General features: G+C 37.6%; 1 long non-coding RNA gene across 1 annotated transcript; it reads left to right on the top strand.

Annotated features, from left to right (window-relative positions):
- Positions 1 to 2,538: 2,538 nt before the first annotated feature.
- On the top strand, positions 2,539 to 17,241 carry LOC309640275. The gene is made up of 2 exons (XR_014252153.1): positions 2,539 to 2,786; positions 3,123 to 17,241. It is a non-coding gene; the product is annotated as an uncharacterized lncRNA (long non-coding RNA).
- Positions 17,242 to 22,923: the final 5,682 nt, after the last annotated feature.

A 22,923-nucleotide genomic window follows, 5' to 3' on the forward strand; every position in this document is an offset into this window, starting at 1 on the left:
TGATTTCACACTGAAAAGACCTAATTTGTGCTAAAATGGTTCTGTTTGCAGGACAAGCTAACCTAACCGTGGAAACCATCTGGTTCTAATGGTATCACCTGCCTGGTTTATCCCAGATAAGATTCAGGATTTCCAGCTATCAAGTGTAGACCCTCTACCCCCACCTTCCTCTCAGATGAGAACCTGAAGGCCAGTACCAGTCTCGACATGACTGGTATGGAATGAAATTTCTGCTCATTATATTTTATTTCTCCCCTCATTTTAATGTAAATTACCCTGCATTCAGAATGAACTCCCAAAAGATGCTTCCTTGTGACTATATTCTTATAATGGATCCTAAGTTATCATCCACTAATGCATTGAGCTTTGAGGATGGAGACAAGAGTGCATATATCCAATAATAAGTTGGAAAAAAACTCTATTGCCCTTTTGAGAGATAAGTTTAAAGCTCACAAGTGCAAGAGTAAGAATATACAAAGGTAAAATATGTCCTCCCACCAGCTAGTTGAAATGCAAGGGCCCATTAAACTCAGAGCCATAAGAAGGAAAATGCAAAGCGTCCTTTCTCTCTTCTTTTATTGTGGCAGCTTCAGCAACATGATGTTTGCTGGCATATTTAGTACCAGCTGATTCATTCTCATGCAAACTTCCTCTTTATGTCTTACTTTTAACTGACACCTACTCCAATTTCCTGGTAAGAAACGTTTTGTTGTGTTTAGAGTAAATTAATAAGATGATTAACTTACTAATGAAATAAAACTACAAGTATCATTTAATGCAATCCCTATCAAACTACCACTGGCATTTTTCACAGAACTAGAACAAAAAATTTCACAATTTGTATGGAAACACAAAAGACCCCGAATAGCCAAAGCAATCTTGAGAACGAAAAATGGAGCTGGGGGAATCAGGCTCCCTGACTTCAGACTATATTACAAAGCTTCAGTAATCAAGACAGTTTGGTACTGGCACAAAAACAGAAATATAGATCAATGGAACAGGATAGAAAGCCCAGAGATAAACCCACACACATATGGTCACCTTATCTTTGATAAAGGAGGCAAGCATATACAGTGGAGAAAAGACAGCCTCTTCAATAAGTGGTGCTGGCAAAATTGGACAGGTACATGTAAAAGTATGAAATTAGAACACTCCCTGACACCATGCACAAAAATAAACTCAAAATGGATTAAAGACCTAAGTGTAAGGGCAGACACTATCAAACTCTTAGAGGAAAACATAGGCAGAACACTCTATGACATACATCACAGCAAGATTCTTTTTGACCCAGCTCCCAGAGAAATGGAAATAAGAACACAAATAAACAAATGGGACCTAATGAAACTTAAAAGCTTTTGCACAGCAAAGGAAACCATAAACAAGACCAAAAGACAACCATCAGAATGGGAGAAAATATTTGCAAATGAAGCAACTGACAGAGGATTAATCTCCAAGATTTACAAGCAGCTCATGCAGCTCAATAACAAAAAAACGAACAACCCAATCCAAAAATGGGCCGAAGACCTAAATAGACATTTCTCCAAAGAAGATATACAGATGGCCTACAGACACATGAAAGAATGCTCAACATCATTAATCATTAGAGAAATGCAAATCAAAACTACAATGAGATATCATCTCACACCGGTCAGAATGGCCATCATCAAAAAATCTAGAAACAATAAATGCTGGAGAGGGTGTGGAGGAAAGGGAACACTCTTGCACTGTTGGTGGGAATGTAAATTGATACAGCCACTATGGAGAACAGTATGGAGGTTCCTTAAAAAACTACAAATAGAACTACCATACGACCCAGCAATCCCACTACTGGGCATATACCCTGAGAAAACCATAGGTCAAAAAGAGCCATGTACCAAAATGTTCATTGCAGCTCTATTTACAATAGCCAGGACATGGAAGCAACCTAAATGTCCATCGACAGATGAATGGATAAAGAAGATGTCGCACATATATACAATGGAATATTACTCAGCCATAAAAAGAAATGAAATGGAGGTATTTGTAATGAGGTGGATGGAGTTAGAGTCTGTCATACAGAGTGAAGTAAGTCAGAAAGAGAAAAACAAATACAGTATGCTAACACATATATACGGAATCTAAGGGAAAAAAAAAAAAAAGGCCATGAAGAACCTAGTGGCAAGACGGGAATAAAGACACAGACCTACTAGAGAATGGACTTGAGGATATGGGGAGGGGGTGGGGTGAGATGTGACAGGGTAAGAGAGTGTCATGGACATATATACACTACCAAATGTAAAATAGATAACTAGTGGGAAGCAGCCGCATAGCACAGGGAGATCAGCTCGGTGCTTTGTGACCACCTAGAGGGGTGGGATGGGGAGGGTGGGAGGGAGGGAGATGCAAGAGGGAAGAGAAATGGGAACATATTGTATATGTATAACTGATTCACTTTGTTATAAAGCAGAAGCTAACACACCATTGTAAGGCAATTATACTTCAATAAAGATGTTAAAAAAAAAAATAGATGCAGGTATGTACCTTTAAAAAAAAAAAAAAAACTACAAGTATCAGTAGTTTCTGAGATCTGGCTTTGAAATCACATTTTTGAGGGATTAGACTGTTCTAATAGAGTATGAAATGGAATAAAAATAATGTATGTCATAAAAACTGTTAGCTTCAACCATAGAAAGAGGCTGTTGGATTGATTTGTTGGGGCTGTAGTTACCTCAGGCTGGGAAATGAAACCAAATGGGTCAGTACCACTCAGGCACACTGGGCCAAACAACTGGCAATGACAAAAACAGGTCCTTCGGGCTTCCCTGGTGGCGCAGTGGTTGGGAGTCTGCCTGCTAATGCAGGGGACACGGGTTCGAGCCCTGGTCTGGGAGGATCCCATATGCCGCGGAGCAACTAAGCCCGTGAGCCACAATTACTGAGCCTGCGCGTCTGGAGCCTGTGCTCCGCAACGGGAGAGGTTGCGATAATGAGAGGCCCGCGCACCGTGATGAAGAGTGGCCCCCACTCGCCGCAACTAGAGAAAGCCGTCGCACAGAAACGAAGACCCAACACAGCCATAAATAATAAATAAACTTAAAAAAAAAAGTATAAGTATTATTTAAAAAACAAACAAAAAAAAACAGGTCCTTCATATTCAGAGAGCCATTTAAATCAGGTAAAAAAATATGGTGGTGAAAGAACAATGCCCTTGGATTGGGTGTGGAAAATAAGATAAAGATTCAAAAACCAAAGCCCAGAGATGCTATGTGTCTAACTGCTTAAGAAACTGGCCATTCTCCATGACTAAGGCAATTTTTCACTTGCACCATCTCCTTCTGTTATTTGACCATCTCATCTCTAAATTTGTCATCCTGTATATGGGAACCAAACAACCCAACTTAGGCAAAGCTCCATTTACTTATTCAAAATCATGAGGCCACGCATGGCTTTTGTTCTCATGGAGGTGTCAGTCTAACTGTATGATCCATACAAAGTATCACATACTTAGTAGCTTTAAAAATAATACTTGGGGACTTCCCTGGTGGTGCAGTGGTTAGGACTCCATGTTCCCAATGCAAGGGGCCCGGGTTCGATCCCTGGTTGGGGAACTGGATCCCACATGCATGCTGCAACTGAGAGTTCACGTGCCACAACTGGGGAGCCCGTGAGCTGCAACCGAGGAGCTGTTGAGCTGCAACCAAGGGGCCTGCCTACCGCAACTAAGACCTGGTGCAACCAAATAAATAAATAAATATTAGAAAAACTAATAATAACCATGTATTAACTCACATTTCCATAGACAGAAGTCTGGGTGGGCTTAGGTTGGGTTCTGTGCTCAGGGTATCACAAAACCAAAATCAAGGTGTTAGCTGGGCTGAGTTCTTACCTGGAGGCTCTGGAGAAGAATCCACTTCCAGGCTCATTCAGGTTGTTGGCAGAATTCAATTCCTTGTAGTTGTAGGACTGAGGGCCCTGTTTCGTCACTGGCTATTGGTTGGAATTTGTTCACAGCTCCTAGATTCTCTCTCTGGTCCTTATATGTGGCCCCCTGCATCCTCAAGATGACAGTGTGCCGAGTCCTTACCATGCTTCAAATCCCTCTGACTTCCCTTCTGCCTTCCCCCTTGCCACAGGCCAGAGAAAGTGTTCTGCTTCAAAGGGCTCACGTATCAAATCAGGCCCACCCAGATAAGCTCCCTATCTTAAGGTCAACCATGCCATATAACATAACAGAATCCAAGGTTCATAACAGAATCATATTCACAGGTTCTAGGGATTAGGGCATGGAGTATTTCCATATTATACAAGAACATATATATTCAGCATCTTGTAAAATATTGGAATTTAATCACTATTGGGTAGCAAGTTGCTGAAGTCAATAAAATCTAGGCAGAGGTGAAAACTAAGCCAGAAGACATGAAGAGTCAGTTCATTAGGAATAGTCAGGAGCCAAAGTAGATGTGATCTTGCTCCAAGAACAGAATCTGCAGGATGTCGCAAGAGCTGTCACTAGTATTTCATGAGTGGGTGAGTTGAAGAGAAACTACCAGAGACATTCTGAGAGGAGCGATCCAAGGAGGAGACCGAAATCAGAAGCTATGGAAGGCTGCGATGGTTGCCAAGAATGAGCCTTTCCCCATGCCTGGCTCTGTGTTTGCAGGTGTGCCCATAGCTTACACGTGACACAACATGGGATAAAGAGGCCCTGACTATCCTAGGCTCAGACAAATATTTTATGAAACATGTATGTATTTGCCTTTTATTCTGGAAACCAACCCATCATGTGAAATGTTCCATGCTATTGGGTTGGCCAAAAAGTGCCTTCAGTTTTTAAATAAAAATAAAAGACGCATTTTTCATTTTCACCAAGAACTTTATTGAAAAACATATTCACCCTTTTGTTCCACTACCTTCTGCCATTTTTCAGGCAACTTCATAATTCCACCTTCCCAAAACTTTTTATCTTTTTGAGCAAAGAACTGTTCCAGGTGCCTTTTACAGTCTTCCAGGAATTGAAATTTTTTCCATTAAGAGAATTTTGTAAAGACCGAAATAAATGGAAATCTGAAGATGCAATGTCTGGTGAATACGGCAGATGAATCAGAACTTCCCAGCCAAGTTATAACAGTTTTTGCCTGGCCATCAAAGAAACATGCGGTCTTGCATTATCCTGACGGAAGAGTATGCATTTTCTGTTGACTAATTCTGGATGCTTTTCGTTGAGTGCTGCTTTCAGTTGGTCTAATTGGGAGCAGTACTTGCTGGAATTAATGGTTTGGTTCTCCGGAAGGAGCTCATAATAGAGGACTCCCTTCCAATCCCACCATATACACAACATCACCTTCTTTGGATGACGACTGGCCTTTGGTGTGTTTGGTGGTGGTTCATTTCACTTGCCCCATGACCTCTTCCATCCCACATTATTGTACAGTATCCACTTTTCATCGCGCATCACAATTTGTTTTAAAAATGTAACTTTTTCATTACGTTTAAGTAGAGAGTCACATGTGGAAATACGGTCAAGAAGGTTTTTGTTCCTTAACTTATGTGGAACCCAAACATCAAAGTGATTAACATAACCAAGCTGGTGCAAATGAGTTTCAACGCTTGATTTAGATATTTTGAGTATGTAGGATATCTCCCGCGTGGTATAACATTGATTGTTCTCAATTAATGTCTTGATTTGATCTCTATCAACTTCAGCTGGTCAACCAGACTGTGGAGCATCGTCCAGCAAGAAATCTCCAGCATGAAACTTCGCAAACAACTTTTGACACATTCGATCAGTCACAGCACCTTCTCCATACACTGGACAAATATTGTTGTGTGTTTCAGTTGCATTTTTACCTTTCTTGAAATAATAAAGTAATAATATGCCAAAAATGTTGCTTTTCTTCTTCCATCTTCAATACTAAAAGGGCTACACAACAATTCACCAATTTTGATAAGTCTTTTTTAAAATGTACCCTGATATGACAGCTGTCACATAGAGTCTAACAAAATTGTTTTGAATGAAGTTAAAGACAACTGAGTGCTCCTAGAGCCATCTTACGGAAAAAAACGAACAAAACTTTTGGCCAACCCAATAGTATCTAACTGAAAGAAAATTTCTTGACCCTAAAAAGTACTATCAATAGGTGTAATATTCATTGCACAAGCAATATCTATCCCCTCCTCTCCCTTCCCAGCAAACCCCAGACTGTTGCTTTGGAAAGCCATCTCTCTCCATAGGAACTGCAGCTATGTGGTCTGACGGGATATTTACCCTACCCCTTTCTCCAGATCTAAACGAATCCTCCTTGTCACAGTGATAGGATCAGAGACAGGAACTTAACCAGGCCTGGGTTAATTAGCACAATGCATTATCCTAGGTTAGCAGACACAAAAATCTCTTGTCCCATGTTTGGAAGAAGAAAAGATTTTTTTTCTCTTGCTTTTTATAGATTAGTATACATAAGGTAGGGACATTTTGCTACCAAGAGGGTAAAGCCATCACATGGAGAAAGTAATTGATAAACTACAGCAGAAAAATGGAACTGAAGTCCTTATCAAACTATACTTGAAGCCTGTCCTTCCAGTGGAGTCCTTCCAATTACATTTCCATATAATTTAAGGTAGTTTGTATTTGGTTTTCTCTTATTTGTAACTAAAAACTTCTTACCTGATACAATGAGGCAAATAAAAATGAAAAAAAAATAAAGAATGAAGTTAAATATATGAGATCTGGTTATTTAGTGTCTCTTTGTACCATGATTATAAAAGAAAGTAATCTGGTGTCTAATAGCATTTTCAATGGAAACCATTACATTTGAAGTGAAGAGTATTTTGTTAATGCAGAGAAAGACCACTATAAAATTAAGTTTAAGAAAGCAGTAAGGGAGTAAGAAAACTTTCAGTTTCTAAGCTCACTGAAGGGAAAGTAATTTCCATTTCCATTTTCTCAATTTTTCTTCATTACATTTGATTTGTTAGCAATGGAGGAGGCTCCATTTTTCAACCGCTGCGCAAGCTTTATGCCACTACATGGCGTATATGGAAGTTAGTATTTTGATGTTGGTAATAAAGTGTTTGAAACTCACAAGAACACCTACGTAATAGTTAAATTGCCCTGACATTGTGAAATTTCATTTCTGCTGGGTGCTAAGTTCAGATATCACATTTGTCAAATGGTATAATCATCTTCTCACCTGAAGACAAGAGCCCGGGGAACTTCACAAATGCCATCCAGCACTTAGCCAGCAAAACCTGCTGAAGGTTAAGGTGGCCAAAAGTCACGTCCCATGAAAGAAATGTGAGCAATCATTCTTTTTTAAAATTAGCTGAAAAACTCAAATGTTTTGGCTCATCAGCATAAAGAGACAGTTGGATTTATAGCCTAATTTGAAAACTTCCTCAAAATGAAGAAAGCAGAGTCTTGGATTGAAATGTGTGAGCCTTTCAAGCTTGAGCAAGTAGTTAATCTCCTTAGGCCTCAGGTCTTTTTTTTTTTATCTGTAAAACTGGGATATTAGTATCTACCCAATAGAGTAGTTATGAGGATAAAATAAAATCTTATAATGTGTTTCTAAAATAAGGAAAGCTTACCTGAAACTTCAATATAGATCTATGGTTAAAACATTTCATATGAACAGGAAACTACATTTATTACAACTCTTCTAGATAGAACATAATGTTCTAGGAAGAAAGTAGATTGTTCATTGTTTATTCTCAGTATTGTCAAGACTCTTGGGTTTTTTGTTTGTTTGCTTTTTGAGGTCCATCTTTTGCATCTTTTGGACATTTTGTTGCCTGTGAGAAGGAAGTTCAGAGAGAGAAGTTAAGGCAGCAACAGCTACCTCTATCCAAGCCCCAGGCCCCTGGCTGAGGCCTGATATGTGCTGAATGTCATCTCTGTTGCTGACAACCTGAGCTCCTAAGTCTATGAACATTAGGCCTATATTTCTAGTAATCAGCTCTGTCGACCTGTGCTGGAGAACCACTTGGGATTATCCACAGCTAAACCCCAAATCGCCTCTGAACACAGACTGACTGACTCACCAAGTTTTCCTTTTTCCCACAGGTCCCTCAGACTCAGCCAATAATCCTTTCCTCTTTCATGCTTCCAGTACTCACTCTACTCCTTGGAGCTTATGGAAGATATGGCAGTGCTCACCAAAGATTCCTCCACTATCCTACATTCCCAGGCCTTGTGGCTGGGTAGGGTCATGTGATTAGTTCTGATCGCTGGCTCAGGGGAGGTGATGACATGTGTCACTTCCAGTTCAGAGCACTGAACTGATGGTACATGACTCCTACATTCCCATTCCTCCACTGTGGCTGCCAGCTACATTCCAGATGGTACAATCTCCACCAGCCTGGGCTCCTAAGTGACTACATAGAGCAGAGCCCCCAACAAACTTACAACGGGCATGCAGCCTAAGTGAGAAAAAAATGTTTATGTTTTAGATGAGTGGCATATTGAGATTTATTTGTTATTCCAGCATAATCTAACCTATTGTAATTAATTCAGGGCTCTTCATTTGAAATGTGAGAAACTATTATCCAAGACATCCTCTTCTTAACTGCTCCCAAAAGCAGATACAGAGGCTATTTTCATTTTAGGGAATATAATACTAATCATTATATAAGTAATAATTAAATATTGGTTAAGTTGAACTGCAGAGATAGAAAAGCATTGGATGAATATAGGAAATCTAAAATAATAGATATAATTTGTGAGAAGAGGAATAGATGTTTCTCTCTGGGGTTCAATGAAGAGAACCACAAAAAAGGGAGGGAAGTTGGAAGAAGCAGGGAAGTGCTGGAGGAGATACCTAAACTAAGACCAGATTATGATTAGCCTTGAGTGTCAGAGTAAAGAGTTAGCCTTGGTAATGGAAATATATGCATGAATTATGAGGCCATTTGACATTAAGCAACAGACTGAGGCTACAATGGATTAAAGAAATAGGAATGTATTATTTTTCTTATGATAAGAATTCTTCAAGCAGTTAGTTCATGTCTTGTGCAGTTAGTTCATGTCTAGCTTCTCAAAGATATCAGTAAGGACCCAAGCTCCTTTTGTTTTTCTGTTCTGTCATCCTGACCATGTATCTTTTGTCCTCATGCTCTCAAGACAGCTGCTACTCTCCAGACAGGCAATCCTCAAGCCAGCCTGAGGCTTTATTGTTTTTGTTTTATAAATCAATATTCACTTGTATTTACCTAAATATTTATATTTTCTGTTGCTCTTCATTATTTCCTGCATTTCTGTGGATTCATCAGCTTACAGTCGTCCTGAATGAAAGATTCCTTTTAGTATTTCTTTTAGTATAGGTCTCTTTACAATGATTTCTCTCAATTTTGGTCTGTCTAAAGATTTCAACTAAATTTTTAAAGGCTATTTTTTTTCTGGGTAGAAAATTCTTAGTTGCCATAATTTTCCTTTAGTACTTTAAATATTTAATTCCATTTTCTTTTGGCTTCCACAGTTTCTGCTGAAAAATCAACTATCAATCTTATTTTTGTTTCATCAAAGTGTTTTATTTTTTTTAATCTCCAACTGCCTTGTCTACTTATAAAACTTTTTTCTTTGTTTTTGGTTTTCAGCAGTTCGACTATGATATGCCTAAGTGTGATGGCATTCTTTGTGTTTCTCTTGTTTGAGGTTTGCAGACTTCTTGAATCTATAATCTCAGCCATTTCTAATATTACTTCTATAACATTTTTTTCCTCTCTTCTGAGACTCCACTAACTGTGTTAGATCTTTTTACAGTGTCTCATAAGACTCTTACACATTTTCTGTATTGTTCATCCTTTTTGTTCTCCATATTTCTATTAACCTGCCTTCGGGTTCACTTATCCCATCTTATTCTGTGTCAAAGTCTGATCATAAACCCATATATTGAGTTCTTGAGTTATTGCATTACTCATTTCTAAAATTTCAAACTGATTTTTTAAAAAAATACCAATTCTTTGGTGAATTCTTCATCCTTACCTCTCTACATATTTCCCCACAAATTAATCATAAGAATTTTAAAATCCTTGACCAATATCTGGATCACCTTTGGGTACTTTCTATGTGTTGTTTTTTTCTCTTAGTTTCTGGTCATATGATCTTGTCACTTTGCATACCTGGCAATTTTTTAACTAAATAAAAAATGATATGTATGAAAAATTATTGTTGTGGACCATGTTATCTTCCTCTAGAGAAGGTTTAACTTTTCCTTTGGTAGGTAATAGTGTAAAGCTGATCACCTTAATCCTGTTGGGAATTTAGCTGTCTTGAGGTGTGATTGCTACTACCTTAAGTTCATTTCCTACTCATAGGATGTGGCCTTCTAATATTTGCCATATGGAGTCTGGGGTATTAACAGTGTCTCTTTCTTTGGGATGTCCTGAACTCTAACCCTTGTTACCACAACTGCTGTTAACTCTGCCCTGCATGTCAAGGGCTTTCTGCTTATTAGTTTCTCACTCTGCTTAGCTATCACACACAGCTTTAGAATTACACAGAATGTCTTTAGGGAAAAATTGGTATTGTTGCTGCCAGTCTCTTCTCATTGAAATCCTAGAATCTCAAGACTCTACTTTTTTCCTCTGTATCTTGCCAGCATCTCTGTTTGTTTTTCTGCCTTTCACTAGTAGTCCTCTGCATAAGCCCTTTAGTTGGATGCTCAGCCTAGGCTTGCACTGAATATCAGCAATATCCTAAAAAGAAAAGTGACTACAGAATATCAACTCATCTCTTTGCGTGGATTCTACTTTCCCAAGATTTTGTCCCCTGAAGTCTTGCAGGAGCTCCTCGAAGCTCTCTTATGCCTTCAAAGAAATGTTATTTTTTGTATTTATTTAGCTTTCTTAGTTGATCTTGGCAGGACTTACTACAAACACCTCTATCAGAACCAGAAATGAAAATCCCAACATTGCTTTTCAAATTTACAGAAGTCTTCTGAGTTTTGGATGATGCTTTATAATATTAAAAGAGATTTTAAATCATGGGTATGTTTTTCCTTAGAGATGACATAATTTTCTTCTATGTCCGTGGTAAGCATTTTTGTTCTGGCTGTTCTTTCAAGACAACTCAAGTCTATGTCCACAAATCACAAATCAGCTTGTGGGAAAAGTAAAATTCAAACAATGGCATTTTAAAATGTTTTAAATGAAATTATATCAGTGAAAAATCAACAAAGTGGTTGTTTTGCATTAAAATATTTAAACAGTTTGGGGACTCCTTTTTCTCTCTTTGATGAGTTATTCTAACACTATAAAAACTGAACACTAAATATATCTTCATATAATATCAAATTTCTACCATGTAATAACTTAAATTCATATTTCTTAAGAATCAGAAATAAGAGATCATTCTTCTTGAAAATCTCCATTGTTAAACCCATATCTAATAGGTTATATTTCTTTCTTAATGCTTACATCAATACTTTTCCTTTCCTTTTATTCTTTTTACAAAGAAGATAGCTTTTATTAAACTGTAAGAGTCTCTGCAGCAACAGGGAAGAATAAAAAGCAGTAGTTTAGAGGATCATTTAACAAAAGCATTCCAACTTTTAAAATAATCCATATAAAACTGACATAAATGTCAAGGAAGTTGACATTAGTTCTTTTAAGGCAGACTTAGAGCATTTAAACTAAACCTTAATATATACAATTTTATTTTCTCTGTTAATACAATGTTTAAGTATCTATGACACAATTTGTGGTTTTCATAGTGCAATGTGTATATTTTACAAGTTTTCTGAGTGTAGAAAAAGCCCAAATACTAAAAAATAAGGAAGAAGATAAGGGTTCAGGTAAAGATTGACTTGGTATTTGAAAAAAAGATTTTAGTTTCTTTATTACTTCCCATAATTTTTTAACTGATTAGTAAAAATGAATCATTTTCACATTTCAAGTAACTGAAAATGAATCACCAACTAAAAGGAGAAGAGCAAAGATTTTCCTTTCCATCATGACTTCAAGGACACAAGTTCCTGCCCACTGAGATTCTAGTGAGACCTCCAAAGATCTGAGAGGGGTGCTCATCAAGGTGAATTACTACTCTGCAACCAAATAATATATGCACAAAGCACGAATAAGCTATTCTATTAGTGTAACTTGGCACTCAGCCCTATCATCAGTTTAGCACAAACAAGTAGTTCTTTTAAGTCAATCATACAGTCAGATTCCCTGGGACAGTAATAAGAAAGAATAGTTCTAATTCCAAATGACCACTGGGTAATCGAAAAAGAAATAACAAGCCCAAATGGAGTCATCTGTCCCCCACAACAGCACACCAAGACTTAATTGCAGTTTCAACCTCTCCCAGAAATGTGACCTTTGAAACAGTCAATCAGAAATATCCTGATCCACACTAATGAGGTAATTTGTATGATAAAGACCGCCCCCCCCTTCCCTTCCCTCAAAAGATGGCCTGGCCTGAAACAACCCTTTCTTTTCTTTTGCTGATACCTTCTTGCCCTACCCTTTTACTGCCTACAAAACCCTTCCATTTTGTACAACCCCTCAGAGTGCCCTTCTAGTAGCTAGATCAGACACTGCCTTAATCATGAATCTTTTAATAAACCAATTAGATCTTCAAATTTCCTCCACTGAATTTTGGTTTTTAATATAACTTACCATCCTCTCTATTGCTTCATCTACAGAAATCTTTGGTAACTAGAATAAATAATTGTGTTATATTTATGATGTTTTAAAATGCTTTTAAAATGACTATGAATCAAAAGAAATGTGATTTTGAAATGTTTCACTAAATTCTTTTCAAAGTGTTTTCCATTGTGTTACTGCTAAACAGAGACCATGAAATGATTCAATATTATCTCACAGAGGATTCTGTGCATTATTGAAAAACATAACTTGAAACCTGTTCAGTATAAGAAACCAAAAATTAACACAATTACTTTAATTGTATATAATGTCTTTTCAGGTTCAGTCTCACAATTATAATATTTATGTATTTTGAGTTCTGCTTTATTTTACTTAACAATTTATCATAATTACTTCCACTGTCATCATAATCATTCTTTTTAGTGAATGGGTAACGCCATTGAATTGATGTACCAGATTGACATTAGCAGTTCCCCTTGTTGGAATCAAAATTATTCACATATTTGTATAAATGCTCTTCCGATGCTTATTTTCATGTACAGAGCTTCCCTCAAACCTGTAGGGTAGAGTTCCCAAAGGATCAGTCTTTAGTTTTCTCTTTTCTATTTACATTTACTCCCTTGATGAGCTCATCTCATCTCACGGCTTTTAATGCCAAATGTGTGTCAATAACTTCCAAATTTGCATCACCAGCCAAAGATCCGACTCCCAAACTCCATGCTTTTATACCCAACTGCCATTCATGTCTCCATTTAGATATCTAAAAAAGTCTCAAACCCAGTGTATCCAAAACAGAACTCCTAGTTGCTGCTTGAAAAAACTTCTCCACATGTAAATTTTTTCATCTCAGCTGGTGCAAAATCATTTCAGACAACAATTTTGGAGCTATCCTTGACTCTTTCCTTTATTTCACATCCCACTTTTGATCTGACTGAAAATCCTATTTATTCTACATTTTAAAACTTATTCAAAAATGCAGTTCTTCTTACCATCTCCATTTTATCATCCTTATGTGAACTAACATCATCTCTTTCCTGGATAACAGCAATAGCCTCCTATACTAGTTTCCTCAGTCTTCTGTAACAAATTACCACAAACTTGGTGACTTAGAACAACAGAAGTGTACTTGAGGCAGCAGACAGATGGGGCTCCAGGGCAAATGGTTTGAGTTCATTCCTTGTGGACTGATACTCTGAGACAAAAATAATGAGACAGTTGAGAGAGGAGGCCGGGCCCTGCCCAGATAGAAGATAAGAGACAACATATTCCTCATTCTCGAAGTCAGGAGACCTTCCCGACTACACATGTGCAGAAAGGTTTCTTGGAGGTCAAAAGGGGAGGGACGCCAAGTGGCCAAACCTACCCATAGGCCTCTTCGGTAGAATCCATGTTGGCTAAGACACGCGCGCACACATGGGAAAATCCTGAGATACACCAAATATGGACTCTGAACCAGGCAAATCAAAATGATTGGTCAAAGGAAACACAGAAGAAATGCCCCATGTAAGTGATTTAAACTGCCACGAGGGCGCGACTCTCTCTCTGAGCCCGCCCATGTGTCTACCCACATGTACTCTTTTTCCTCCTAATAAACAATTTACTTGTTTCATGACTTTCCGTCTTTGTGGGAATTCTTTTTTCTGCAAAGCCGTAGGGCCAGGACCTTGTCACTGACCACTGGTATAGTGGCTAGGATTCAGCGCTCTCACCGCCACAACCCGACCTCAATCACTGGCCGGGAACCAAAACCCTGCTTCAAGCCGCTGCAGGCCAAGGCCACCCGAGATCACATTCTTTTTTTTTTTTTCACATTCTCTTATAGTTCTGGAGGCCATTCGTCCAAAATCAAGGCATTGGCAGGGCTGTACTCTCTCCAGAGGCTGTAGGCAAGAACCCATTTCCTTACCTTTCCTGTTTCCTTGCCATTTCCAGCAACTAGAGCTGCACACCTTGTACTCCTTAGCCCATGGCTTCTTCTTCCATCTTCGAAGCCAGTGTTGTAGCATCTTTCTCTGACTGTGTTTCCATCACATGGACTTCTTCTTGTCTGTGGTCAAGTCTCCCCCCTGCCTGCCTCTCAGAAGAATATATGTGGTTGCATTTAAAGGTCCTGCCAGAATAATCCAGACAATCTCCCCATCACAAGATGCTTAATTTCATCACATCTGCAGTATGTTTTTGCCATACAAGGCAACATTTGCAGGTTTCAGGGATTAGGATCTTTGCGGGAGTCATTATTCAGCCCACCACTCTTCCTAACTGGTCACTTGACCTCAGTCATTTCCTCCTTATGGGCTATTCTCAGCACAGCAACAAGAATGATCCTTTTAAATGTTAGATCATGCCATAATTTTTTTCTCAGACCCTTGCAATGGATCTTCATTTCATTCAGCGTAAGAGCCAAATTCCTTACAAGGTCAGCACAGCTCTACATGATCTGGCCTCCCATTTCTGCCAAACTTCACCTTCCACTCTTTTCTTCTTTACTCACTCCACTGCCTCCAACTGGCCTCTCAGCTCTTTCCAGAACATGCTAAGCACTTCCCTACCTTAGGACTATTGCATATGCTGCTCTATCATCCTCCCACAGATAATCGTGTGGTAACCCTCTCTCTTCAATGCTTATACAGGACTTTCTCAATAAGGTCTACCCCAAAGCCCCATTTAAATTTTTTTACCTGAATCCCATATTCTTAATCCTTACTCTGTTCTTTTTTTTTTTCCAAAGCACTCATACACCTAATATCCTGTATAACTTAATCATTTATAATTACTATATTTATTATTAATCTGTCATTCTCTTTTAGAAAATAAGTTCCATTTTGTTCAGTGATATAGGTCAAGCGTCTACATCAGTGCCCGGCATATAGAAAGTACCCGGTAACTGTTCGTTGAATAAATGAATAGCATTTTCTGTTAAGAAACTATTTTCTTAGAATAAAACTTTTATTAGTATAGTGGTAAGGCCAGAAAGCTTAAATACTTTTATGGATCCTGAAAGATCTTCATTTCACTCAGCATAAGAGCCAAATTCCTTACAAAGAGCCATATTGCTGTAAATGAGAGAACAAAATGTTCACATTATCTTATATTTTCCCTAGTAATATGAGTTTACCTGTTTCACCATCATCTCATCAGAACTAAATCTGTATTACTTCTCTTTGAAACAAATTGCAAATGCAATACTTTGGACCAATATGGTACAGATCTACTTCCAAGATAGTCAACAGACATATACTGAGCATCTACTAATATGACAGATTAGTCTATATATTCATAAGGGAGGTATAGGATAATTATATTTTTAAAAGCATCATCTCTGTCTTCAACAAGGTCACAATTAATCTGGAAGACAGGGGACACATAAATGAGTAACTAACTGGCATGGCAAAGGGTGAATAAACATTATCAAAAATTTCACAGAGGGTACTATTAAAGTTCAACTTGAACTATTGTATGTTGTAATTTGATACACTTAGATAAAGCTCAACTGAGAAAAGAGGTCCTTCTTCTTATTCTGTTTCTACAGGGGCATTTTATTCTGCTATTAATTTCCTGACATAAGACAGAAGTGGTGCTTCAAGGAACCTCTCTCTAGTCCCTAAGGGTATAATTAAATAACATAGAGTAATGTGTAGCAACTGCACTTTTATTCAAAAGAGAAATATTTATTTTTTAACTGCAAAGACTCATGCACTATTTCTCCAAGATTTCAAATTCAATAAAAACAGACCCAGAGTTTGAACTGAGCATGGGAAGATCCCAGTCAGACTTGTCTAGTTTTGCCACGACTCCAGCCAGATCTTCCTGGGAGAAAATCGGGTCTATAAACAGCAAATAGAGCTCATGATGGTGACAATTCTGATGAGCTGAACTGTATCAAAAACATTGGGAATTGAAAAATCAAACACTGCAATAGAAAAAAAAGATCTTAAATATATAAACTTCCAGGTATAAAATAAATATGTCCTGGGGATGTAATGTACAGAATGGTGACTATAATTAGTGATACTGTATTGCATATTTGAAATCATCTAAAATTGTAGATCTTAAACATTCTCGTCACAAGAAAAAATAATTTTGTAATTATGTATAGGAGATGGGTGGTAATTAGATTTATTGTGGTGATCATTTTGCAAGGTACACAAATATCAAATCATTATGTTGTAGACCTGAAACTAATACAATGTTATATGTCAATTGTATCTCAATTTTTAAAAATCAGCAACAATAAAAGCAACAATTCCAAATACTTCTTTGGCAATTCCACTAAAAGGATGTGTTTGTTTTGCTTTGTTTTGTTTTTTTAATTTATTTCTGATGTTTTCTTTCTCTAAAAAAAAAAAAAAAAAAGGGGCTTCCCTGGTGGTGCAATGGTTGAGAGTCTGCCTGCCAGTGCAGGGGACACGGGTTTGAGCCCTGGTCTGGGAGGATCCCACATGCCGCGGAGCAGCTGGGCCCATGAGCCACAACTACTGAGCCTGCGCATCTGGAGCCTGTGCTCCGCAACAAGAGAGGCCGCGATACTGAGAGGCCCACGCACCACGATGAAGAGTGGCCCCCACTTGCCACAACTAGAGAAAGCCCTCGCACAGAAATGAAGACCCAACACAACCATAAATAAATAAATAAAATTAAACATCATTTAAAAAAATATATATATATATATAAAAGACAGAGATTCAAATTTTAAAAAATAAAAATAAATTGCACTATCCGAAAGTCATGACATCAGTGACCTAGAAAATAAGGCCTTTATTCAAGGCCATAATAGCACCAAGGCTTATGGTACACTTGATGTGAGACCAAAAAGTAAATTTGAAATTTACTAAAGGAATTTCCTATTTCTAATAAACTATCTTTTATCTAAGATTGACTAGAGTCACTTTTAAAAAGACAATTTTTGAGAATTTTACTTTAAAGAAAACATGGAGCATTTTAAAGCAATCCTCTCTTTCCTATCATTCTACTCCATTAATTTCTAAATTTCACATTTATACATAAGAAACCTGAAAGAACACACTGCTCATCTCTTAAAAACTACAAAAATGTAAAATATACTGTGAGTCTTTGAAGCGTACTGGTAGTAGTTAAAAATGTAAAAGTATCTTGGCAAAAGCCTTCAAGTTGGAGTCAGAAAGCCTGAGTTTGTGTCCAAGACACTCATGCTTTGTATAACTCTGAAAACACTTAATTCCTTAAAAATAAAGGGTTTAAATAGTAGCTACTTCAATACTTATTATAAAGATTAAGCAAGATAGTATATGCAAATAGGTTTTGCAACTATAAACAGCCATTCACAGATAAGAACTGCCATTATTGATAGCTTACCTTATTCATTTATTTAGTTCAGTTTACTACATAACTAAACAAATACGTAGCAGCCATCTAACAAACTATTTCAAATATTCGATTGTACGTTAAGACTGTTCTGGTTTTCAAAGACACAAAATCCAATTCAAGCTTAAGCAGAAAAAAAGAAAACATAACGGCTGGCATAGTCTGAAAAGCTCAAGGGACAGAGGGATGCTTTCTGATTGCTTAATCAAGGCATTAAAATATACCTCGCACCCACGTGCTCCGACTGCGCATGGAAGCCCCATGTAGGCTTTCCTCTCAGTCTAGCCACCCTATCGTAGAAAGACACTCCGTCACTCCGCTCAATCCAGAAGAAGTGAAAGCTTCCTGGTCGTTAATGGGGTTGTGTGTTTCCCATAGGGAAAATAAGTCACTGAGACGACAGAAGAGTAGAAACGCTGACTGTCATAAGACCCCAGAGCTGGGGATGGGAGTCAGTGCCGCCCAAATCACATGGATAAACCTGCGGGAGAGTTGATACCCCAGCGGGGCGCTGGGGATGCAGTTACTAAGAGAAGGGTAAATGAATACTAGATGCCAAAAACAGTGACCACTGACAGAGCCCTCTTCAAACTTTTTGTTTCATCAAGCAAGTTTAATGATAGCCATCCTTGTTGGACCCTAAGAAAATATGGCAGTGCCTAGAACGTCTCAGGATTCCTATAGTACCTGCCGACCATATTTCCCCTGAAGGGTATCCTATATCTGGTTTTTATCTCACCTTCCTTTGTCCTCAGTTCTCTAAGCTCCTAGGGTCTTAAGTTTCAATCCTCTTCTATATATGTTCAGTGCTATTTGCATTCTTAAACTGCTTTTCTTTATTTGTTGAAGCAAGCACTTTCCTTCCTGAATATTCACCACTCTTCAGTGCCCGCTGTGACTATATGCTGGTGAGCAGCATCCTCTATACGAAATCCTCCTTTAGACTAGAAAACAAGGAAAAGGAAAATGATATATACCAAGAGCCCTTTAAATACAAGTACAGGAGGAGTATTAATCTGTGGTACGTCGATCTTCCTATGTGCCCATTTTTCCAGCCTCCTTTCCTGCCATTGACCCCACGCCGTGTCACACATGGCAACACCGAAGTGCCTGGAGTCCCCATGCTCACCAAGTGTGGGGTGAGGCCAAGGACTCCTCTCCCACCTTTCTTTACCTGGCTAAATATTCTTGTTTCTTCCACTTGGCTCAGGTTCCAGTACCTCAAGGTAGCTTATCTTGCACTCATCTCTTTGCTTCTCTGTCCCCTTATGCAAATCTCTCTCAGCAATTACCTATTCTGTTGACATTTTTGGTTCGTAGGTCAGTCTCTACTACTGGTCCACACAATCCTTGAGAACAGGAACTGTCATATGTATCTCTTAGCACAATGACTGACAGGGAGCAAGCAGTCATTAGTGTCACTGGTTGAAATATGTATTTATTGATTAATTTGCTGTTGCCATTTTAGCCTATAAACTTCGTGAAGGTACAGTTACATTCTCCCTGAGTCTAGCATTGCAGACTCTACCTATAACCTATCAATGTATAGTAAATAACTGCTGGTGATGTTTTCTTCTTGGAAAACACATTCATGAGTGATTTACAGAGAGAAGATTTAATAATAAACATAGGCTTTTTAATATTCAGCCTTATCTTTAAAATATATTAAGAGAAAGAGGAAAAGAGTGAGATAGAGGAAGATGCAACCAGAGAAAGAGGAAATAAGGTAAAGGGGGAGAAAGGATGAAAAAGGAAATGATATGAGAGGAGACAAAAAATCTGAGATAGGATTATTTGAAAAATTGATTTTTAGAATGGTTGTACACATTTTTAATGCTGTTTACTTGAAAGAAAAACTGAAATGAAATTATCTCAAAAATGACAAATGAGAACCATAAATTATCGACATTTCCAACAGTCAGAACATCATCCTGAGTGTCTGCAAGTGATTTGTATGCCGTATGGCAAGCATGCTCCATTGGGTACAATTATATGATTGTTTATTGAATAATTGCTTTCCTTGTCAAATGTTTGATTGAATATTTGCCTGCTCCCTGTAATATTTTCACTGAGTAATTGTCTGCTGTGGGTAATACCTTCACTCAGTAATTGCTTGTTCTGAATAATATTTTCACTGAATCATTTCCCATTCAGCATATTTTATCAAACGATTTTCTTGTTGTGAGTCATGTTACTATAAGTTCACTGAGAATTACTTGCTGAATTACATATTTCCTTTGCATTACTTGGCAATTACATCTGAGTCCTTGCCCTGCACCTTCCCCAGGCTGTTGAGAGATTTTATAACAACTTTCTAAGTTGTTTTCCTGTGGTGCAGAACTCTGGAACTCAACTCTGTGCCTCAAGTCAAATACAATAAAAGTTCTACTTTTGTGGGAGCAAATAACTTATTTTAGGGAAAAAAATAGAGAAAGTTAATGAATCTTAGTGAGATAGGTAAAGATTGATATGAAATATGGGTAAGCTGTCTCAGAGACTCATGTGGAGGTTTCTGGAATCAATTTTAATGAGACTGTAATAGTGACCAATTTAACAAAGTACCAACAGATCTATATAACTCCAAATTCAATGTTTTTTGTACTAAACCCTGCTTTCTCATGTCAGTTATACTTATTTCTAGTTAACATTCAGTCATATAGATATTTTTCCTATTGGTACCACTTTGGATTTTTTAAAACACATTCTTGTATCTTTACCTTGTACCATGCGTGAGTTCAAGATTATATGGGTGGAGCACATCATCACTGATTCTTCTTTTAAGTAGATTAAAATATAGATAGTCCCATTAAGATAGCCATACATTTTGATGGTATAGAAACCCAAACTTATGCCCTCAAGAGTATCATAATTCCTCTAGTTTCGATTGGTGCCTGGGTTTGGTTCAAGATGAAGCTCATCCTAGACTTCCATTAACTACTGCAGTGTGGTAGTCATGAGTGCTATTTACCAAATACTTCTGATTCTCCTTCAAGGCAGATAGTAGTGTTCCTCTTTGAAGATAGGTGTGGCCATTTGACTTCCTCTGTCCAATAAAATGTGAATAGAAGTAACGTGACTTTTTCTGGGTAAAAGCTTTAAAAGCCAGTTCAGATCCAGTAGCAGGTAAGATGGAGTAAGCATGCTGCACCCAGCTCCCACACCTCATACAATTATAAAACCAGACAGAAATCATGGAGCAGCTATTTGAGGTCTCGGCAAAGTTAACTGCAGCAGGCACATTGGGGTAAAACACAAGAATCTGAAGTACCATTAAACTAGCAATGAACCTACCATTTTTTCCCTCCAATACCAGCCAGCCTAGATAAGACAGAAGTAAGCACTGTGTCACAAAGGGAGCTCCAGAAGAAACCCTCTAGTTCTGGCTTGAAGAACAAAAAGGGGGAACTCCTAAAACTCAGAGACAACAAAGAAATCCCCCTTTTACTCCTCTCTCCCTTTTTCCATTCTTTCACAGTCCACCCCTCTCCCTACCACCAAACAGGCAATCCTCCTGCGGTGGTGGCAGTGACCAGTAAGGGGACCAGCAGGAGCCAAATCAGCATAACCTAACCTATCTTAGCCGATAGAGCTCAGTATTCTGAATTTTATGACATAATAATATTCTTTATGTGTTTGTACCCTGGAAGTGGAAAGTTGGGACCAAAATTGGGACCAAGATTTACTCCTTGTTAAATCTTCAGATAAATTCCATAACTCTTCCAAGATAATCATCTAATTGCTGATCAAGCCTCTCCTTAAGAGATACCTCCAATACATACTGCTTCTAGATCTCTTATTTAAGTAGATAACTTTTTCCTTTGGTGGTGTCTACAGTGAAAGGAAACCAAGAGTTGTCTGAATTTCCACCTTTAGTAATAATAATGATGTGCCAACCAAGATTATTTTGAACCTTGGTAAAGAATCTGTAAAAAAAATTATGTAATATTATACATTTAAAATAAATTCAATTAACTACAGTTTAATGTAGTGCATTCTCTCCTTGCCAGGTAAAATTGCACTTTTTGTTTTTAGACACCTGAAAAGTATATTATATTTTAAAGCCATTAATGAATCTTTACTGTTAGACATTCACCCAAAAAATTAACTTAAAGTGTGGTTATCACTGCAAGAAAGCAGTAACAAGGTAGACTACATGAAAAACAGCAGATAACATATTTTTGCGTACTGTTTTCCAGGTTCCAGAAACATGTACTCTATAAAACAAAGTGGAGTCTTAACCTAACTGAACTTACATTGTACTTATATAATAAACTCAAAGCATAATCTTACTTGCTTTACCCAAAGCTTTAATTGAGTTTTAAAAAGACTTGGGTATGATATTTAACCTAATTATCCATGTCCACTTATTTACTTAAATACTGTTTCTAAAAATTCTGAAAATTCAATGGCCAAGAGTTGCTGCAACCCAGCTTATGTAATATCTGGAATGACTGCTTTCAAGCATGTCAATGCAATGTCTATTTTAAGTCACATGATAACCAGGTTAGAGTTATGTTTTAAAATTAGTGGCCCGATTATTCATCCCTTTGTTATGTATTTTAATAACTTTATAGCAGAATGAAGTTGACTCATGAATTACTTAAACCAAAAGAGTATAATGTAATTGTCATACACCATCAGTAAGTTCTATTTTCCCTCTCAGGCAGATTAGGCTTTATTTATGAATTCTCCCTCTTAAGCAGGGAAGACAAATTATTCTTTCTCCACCCTCCACATCCTCTACTAATGTTTCCAATACTTATTCCAATAAGATTTACATGGGGATATTAACAATGGGAAGTCTTATAAGAGTTCTTTTAAAAATTCCTCACTTCATTATTATCATGAATGGGTAGGAAAATAGAGCTGTTTGGGACACTGCTCACTACACTTTGAATCTTTAAGTTGTTTACGCCAGAAGTATGTATCATCATCGCATCTCTCAATAACCTTTATTTTAATCCATACAGCTTAAATCAGGTTGAACAATTAAGCTTTCATTTT

This window comes from Balaenoptera physalus, assembly GCF_965194825.1.
Source record: "Balaenoptera physalus genome assembly, chromosome: 12".
NCBI classification, from domain to species: Eukaryota; Metazoa; Chordata; class Mammalia; order Artiodactyla; family Balaenopteridae; genus Balaenoptera; species Balaenoptera physalus.